The sequence below is a fragment of the Coptis chinensis genome, chromosome 5, assembly GCF_015680905.1.
Source record: "Coptis chinensis isolate HL-2020 chromosome 5, ASM1568090v1, whole genome shotgun sequence".
Classification (NCBI taxonomy): domain Eukaryota; kingdom Viridiplantae; phylum Streptophyta; class Magnoliopsida; order Ranunculales; family Ranunculaceae; genus Coptis; species Coptis chinensis.
In genome coordinates, this window is record NC_141460.1 from 70,114,538 (window position 1) to 70,121,630 (window position 7,093).

Consider the following 7,093-nt stretch of genomic DNA (forward strand, 5'->3'; position numbering starts at 1 on the left):
AATTTAACAAGCATATAAAGTAAAGATAATAATGCAAAAGAGAACCAACTACAAAACAAGGATATATCGTGGTTCGGCAATTTGCCTACGTCCACACTGGCGAGATCCAAGCTTTACTAGATGTCCAGAGTAACAGATTACAAAAGCTCTCAATTCACTCACAAAGAATGAACACTCAACCCACTAAGAATTTCTCTTTTACAATCTCTCTCTTTCTTTCTTTTGGTTAAGTTAGGTTTCTACAAAAAAAACCTATATTTATACTTTTTCAGAAAAAAAAACTTCCGAAACAGTGTTTTCAAGCTGAAATACGGTGGAGCGCGGGTCGCGCCCTCGGCCAAGAAAAGTGGAGCGCGGGTTGCGCTTAAGGACCTGGTGATCGCCAAAGGCATGAGCGCGGGTCATGCCTTGTCCAGGCATAATTCAAGCGTGGGTCGCGCCCTTCACACCAAAGAGAAAAAAACGTCATTTTTCTCTACAGGCCCATTACTGGAAGTAATGGCTGAACTCATATCAAAGCCCAAAAATGTGGGGTTTTACAGATGTGGACCGTCCTTTGTGTGTTATTTTGTCCTGTAGTGAGCAAAAAGAACCCTATCTTATTAAATGGACTATAATTTAACCCGTAGCTACGCCACTCAAGTCATTATGGGTGCTTTTCATACTCAGCGTGTCAACACTACAAATTACATCTAGTCTTCGTGGAGGCGATAAAAAATTACATATGTTTCCAAATAATCGTATAGAATTGATCTAACTTGAATGACATTTTTACAATACGAATGTATAGTAACGTGATCTAGAAATTACCCTTGTCTTCAACCTGAATGATTCTTGATTTTGTTTCTCACCATTTACTTTGTATCTAACAAAGTAATATAAAACCTTGGAATTCATTTCCTCTTTTTTCTCAGCTCACAAAGCTTTATGGATAACAGCCGTTGGAACTAAGTTATCTCAGCCCACCCCGAGAGCAAACTCAGATGAAAGGGGAGTCATTAATTTTGATTATTGGGAGCATACCCAGAAGAGTTCATGGATTATTGGAGGCATCTTAAGTCTCCAAACCTTAAGTAGCAAATCATTTTAACATGGATTATCATTTTCCTTTCTCTATCAAACACCTATCTGCACACTTGCACTGCAAATAAGATCAGCATATTGAATATTTGCTACACGTTTTCATAAAGATTGTTTCCTAATTGGAATCAACTTACTCTTTAATCGTGTCGGTTTATCGTCAAATGTACTGATTGTATTAACTATTAGGCATCCGATATAGGAGTTTGCCGATAAAAAGGCTATGAGGATTAATATCATCAATACGTTAGAATTTAGATAAATTTAGATAAATTTAGATAAGTTAGAATTTAAATAAGTTAGATAAGTTATTTAGATAAGTTTCATAAATTATAGATAAGTTAGTAGTAATTTCTTTGAGTATGTTTTCATAAAGATTATTTTCTAATTGGAATCAACTTACTCTTTAATCGTGCTGGTCTACCGTCAGATGTACTGATTGTATTAACTATTAGCCATCTGATGTAGGCTTCACACAAACCACTTAAAAACCTGAGAAGTGGATTATCCTTTTCTTTCGTATTTCTTTGCATTCCAATAAACATTCAGCTCAAACTCTCTCCCCTACAAAAACATAGTGATGTTCTATATTTACTCACCATTTTCCAAGAATCATGACTCTAACCAAACACACCTCGATTATTTTTTTCACAGAAAAATTAGCACTACAGTCAGTTAGGCCCTATGACACAAGTTATGAAGCTAACGATCAATCAAAATCTTTACAAGCTTTTGAGTAGTTTCCTAATTTGAATCAATTTAGATTAGATTTATATAGCCTTGGATCCCGTGGATATATATATCCAAATGAAGATATCATATATAATTTAATATATATATCTATGAGGATTAATATCAATCAGTATCTTTGAGTAGTTTCCTAATTGGAATCAACTTACTATTTAATCGTGCCGGTCTACCGTCAGATGTACTGATTGTATTAATTGTTAGTTGTTCGATGTAGGCTTCACACAAAGCGCTTAAAGACCAAGCTAATTTATTATATAGATAATGCCCTTAACCGTCTTTATATTGTCCTATGAGGTAGTTGGGTTGTCCTACAAAGTCTATTGTGATGGTCACACTTGGTTTCTGGTTGATGGTGTTTTTGAAATGGTGAACATATGGAACTGTTCATAACCTACTTCTCTATATTGATTGTTTTATAACCGTGGTATTCTCTCTATGGGGCGGTTAGAAATAGCCAAATCATTTGGATAATTGTATTTCATCAGTACTCTAACTATATATATCAATAACCGTTTGATACTATTATCTATAATGCCCTTAACCGTCTTTATATTATCCTATGAGACAGTTGGGTTCGTTGTCCTGCAAAGTCTATTGTGATGGTTACACTTGGTTTACAGACAGACCACGCTACCACTTTAATTATGATGTGTGCAGCATACCAGATAACATCAGTTTTGTGGGGAAAATACCATTGAGAACTAAGATGTGCGCTTGTTCGACACATCAACTCCCTCCAAATTCCTCCTTAAACCGTGATTGAATTTCTTCTCGAACTCAAAATCTCCTAAATCATGACAAACCCTAAAACGATACGCCCCAAAACTAAAAGGTTTGTTTTTTTTGTTCCTTGCTTTTATACAGTTAGCTTTGATTACATGTTTTTTTTTAATAAAAAAGAAAACCTTAGTAGGATTATTCCTTTATCTGGTATTTTATTTTTAATTTAATACTTTAGTTATCTGTGTTTTATATTGGGTCGACCTGAGAGAATTCGATTATATTTAGGCAGTATGCGTCTAATTAATTTAATTACCTATAGTCATAGTTGTTTTTACCCATGCTTTGTTGTTCTAATACTATCACACTATGGCTTGATGTGTGCTGTGTAGTGGAAAGAGGAAGAAACCTGAAGCATTGGCATGGATGCCAGGAACGAAGATTACTTGTCGTTGATGTCCTAAAATGCTTCGAGAGAAGCTTTTCCAAGGGTTTGATATGGAGGAAATAAGTTGCCACACCCCAAATTTCCAGACAATATTTAAAACAATGATATTTAATCATCTATAAACCCGGGGTGAAACAAAACCCAATACCCTGTATCAAACACGATATAAAAAAATTGAAATCAAAAGAAAACCAAAAGAACAACTCTTAATGTACGAATTCAAGAATTTCTAAACAACTCTATTACATCTGTTTCAAATCAAGACTTTATACTTCATAAAATTTATACCAGTAAGACTCCAAGAGCGAATCCAAATCAAGCGTCTTCATCCACTACATTCGACCATCTATGTTTCCAAGAACACACCAATGTTGCAAAAGAAAACAAACATGGGTCAACAAATTGAATTTGCTGGTATGAGTAGACTAACAACATAAAAACAATTACATACAATACAGAAATATGCAACATACTTAGGTCCTATTAACACTTGTACCAACATAGAATTTTTTTTCACAAACGTATCAATGTACTATGCCCGATTTAACAAAAATAGCAATCCGTTAGGTTCCGTCAGTTAAGTGATGATGTGTCATTATTTTTTCAATTTCGTTTTATTAGTATTTTCCACTTGGCATGCCACATCAACATTTTTTACCAACTCAGCATTTCCACCTCAACATTGCCAACTCAGCTTTTTTGTTTTTTTTTAAGTGATTGAAAAATAAATTAAATTTTTTTTGAATTAATAAATATATATAAAAAAATAAATTAATAATTATATAATAATAATAAAATAATTATATAAAAAATAAAAAAATATATAAATAATATATTATTTTATTTATTATATATATTTGAAAATTATAAAAAAAAACTATAAATTATAAAAAAAAAAAAAAAAGATTATAATATAAAAAAAAGAAATAAAAATATATATATAAGTAAAAGAAATATATAAATAATATATTATTTTATTTATTATATATATTTGAAAATTATAAAAAAAACTATAAATAAAAAATATATATATATATATAAAAAAAATATATTATTTATATATTTCTTTATTTTTTTTTTTTTTTATATATTATAATCTTTTTTATAATTTATAGTTTTTTTTTTGTAATTTTCAAATATATATATAATAAATAAAATAATATATTATTTATATATTTCTTTATTTTTTATATAATTATTTTATTATTATTATATAATTATTAATTTATTTTTTTTATATATATTTATTAATTCAAAAAAAATTTAATTTATTTTTCAATCACTTAAAAAAAAAGAAAAATGCTGAGGTGGAAATGCTAAGTTGGTAAAAAATGCTGATGTGGCATGCCAAGTGAAAAATACAAATAAAACGAAATTGAAAAAATAATGACACATCATCACTTAACTGACGGAACTTAACGGATTGCTATTTTTGTTAAATCGGGCATAGTACATTGATACGTTTGTTGAAAAAAAATTCTATGTTGATACAAGTGTTAATAGGACCTAATTAAGTACGTTGCATATTTCTGTATTTAAGCCCTTAATTATTCAAACAAACACTTTATATGTACTCATAACTTAACCATTCTCAGCTTGGAAGACAGGTAGTTCCGTCATTTCAACCGGCATAGTTTCTTCCCAAGCAAGACATCCATTCTATTAACTCATTATAATAACTCATTTTAATAACTTAGTAATTTAATTAAATCTTACCGATATCCACTTCTGTTTAAGGGTAGGACAGCGTCTCTGCATAAAAATTTAATAAGTCCTACCCTCCTGCAAAACAAACTTAGATTTCCCAAACGTAATCATTTATAATATACATCTATTTCACTCTCATTGCAACCATCATGGGTATATATAATCTGGCATAATATATCGCCAATATTAAGATTCACGTCACACCACCATATCCATTATATCATAATATATCACAAATATTAACTAACATTCATATCATACCACCATATTCATCATATCACAATATATCACCAATATTAACTAACATTCATATCACACCACTATATCCATCATATCACGTTAACCATATTCACATTCCTTCATAAGAAATTATATGCTTCATATCATAATATATCACCAATTATGTCCAACAACTTGCTCATACTTAAAGCCAATATTTTTCTTAAAAACCACTCGTCTACTTATGAGAACGAGGAAATATATCACAACTAGGGAGTACATTCATCCCTCGTGAGTATTAACTCACACAAACCACATATACATTTCTCATAAGAAATCATGTACATCATAATACATAAATATTCATATGCAATAACTCAGTCACACGTAAAATCAATATTTTACTTTGCTTATTACTTATCTCGTTGACTTATTTATTAAAAGACACAACCCAACCTTTAGTTCATACTCCACGATTTGCACTTCACACATTTGCCAAATCACACATATCCGTGTGCCTGACTCACACCGAGTACCACTACAAGACATATGTTCTAAGCGGGGATATCGCCTCCAGGAAACATATTTTCATTTTGTAAACTCGTAACTTGTGAGTCACAGCCATCTCTAGGCTTTCCATACACATACACAAAGCCTCTTTTGGGCATAACAAAATATCAGGTCATTCATGGCACATTCAATGAATACCTTGGGTCATTCTCGCCACATTCAAGGAATACCCATCATAATACTAACAGGTCATTCATGGCACATTCAATGAATACCTTGGGTCATTCCCGCCATATTCAAGGAATACCCATCATAATACTAACAGGTCATTCATGGCACATTCAATGAATACCTTGGGTCATTCCCGCCACATTCAAGAAATACCCATCATAATACTAACAGGTCATTCATGGCACATTCAATGAATACCTTAGGTCATTCCTGCCACATTCAAGGAATTCAGACCTACATTCCCGTACACTCAAGGAATACAGCCCACCCGCAAGGCGAATGCCTTAGTTTCTCTCTAAGGCGGCTTTTCACATGACATCATTAGTCATAAATATTTTTTTCATCAAAGAGGCGTGGAGAGATATAAAGATGTGGACGACAAATTAAATTTTCACCGGACACTTTTACACCGGATTTTAACACTCAAGAGTTATCATTTATTATAATATTTTTATTATAAAACAAACATCGTCTCAAACAATAATTCATTACTAAAGATTCCAAACACAATAACTAATCAAATCACCTCATTATTAATTATATAACTCTTAGATATCAAAAAGTTCAATCAGGAATAACGTATTAGTTAAATGTCTCGTGAATACATTTTAAACAACTACAATCACGTACACAATTAAGTACTAATATTGTTCACATATAGTTATCACAATAACTAATAACTAATAACTAATATATAATATATAATATATAATATAGTGTAGTGTAGTGGCTGCACTTTTGCTCAAAGCTGCCTACGTATCCAAATCTTTCAAGATTGGAATCAAGCCTTCGTAGTTCTTATCAGCCACATAGTCAATGTTATAGTTTTTCCTACATTCATCCAAATGGCATGTAACTGAATTATTTAGAAACTAAGGTATGTAAATATACTTTTTCATGTAGAACTCGAAGTCCCAACCTCAGCCCATCTAGAAAAAAACTTAGGTCGAAAATGGTAAAAATCCTAATATTCAGCAAACTAGATTTCTGACGGACTATCTTCCGAATGACACAACTCTTTCCAAAGGTATCCAAACACATCGAGGCTTTTGTGTTGAAAATCTGACACATAGAACTTACTTTCTTATGTTTTACAAAAATATCCAATCTCATTCTAAATGTGCCAAAACTAGGCTCGAACACAGTGCGAAGAAACTGATTTCTGACGCACTATTTTCTGCCAGTCAAAATTTCAAACGTCATAATTAATTTCCACAGGGTTTCGAATGCGATGAGGCCAATTGGAATAGAAAGCAGACTTCCAGATATTACTCTTTTATGTTTTATAAAAATTCTAACTCTCACCCTAACTATTTTAAAATTGGACTTGAACACAGTGCGTAGAAACTGATTTCTGACTCACTGTTTTCTGTCAACCAAACTTCCAGACATCATATCTACCACCACAGACATCGGAATGTGATGAGG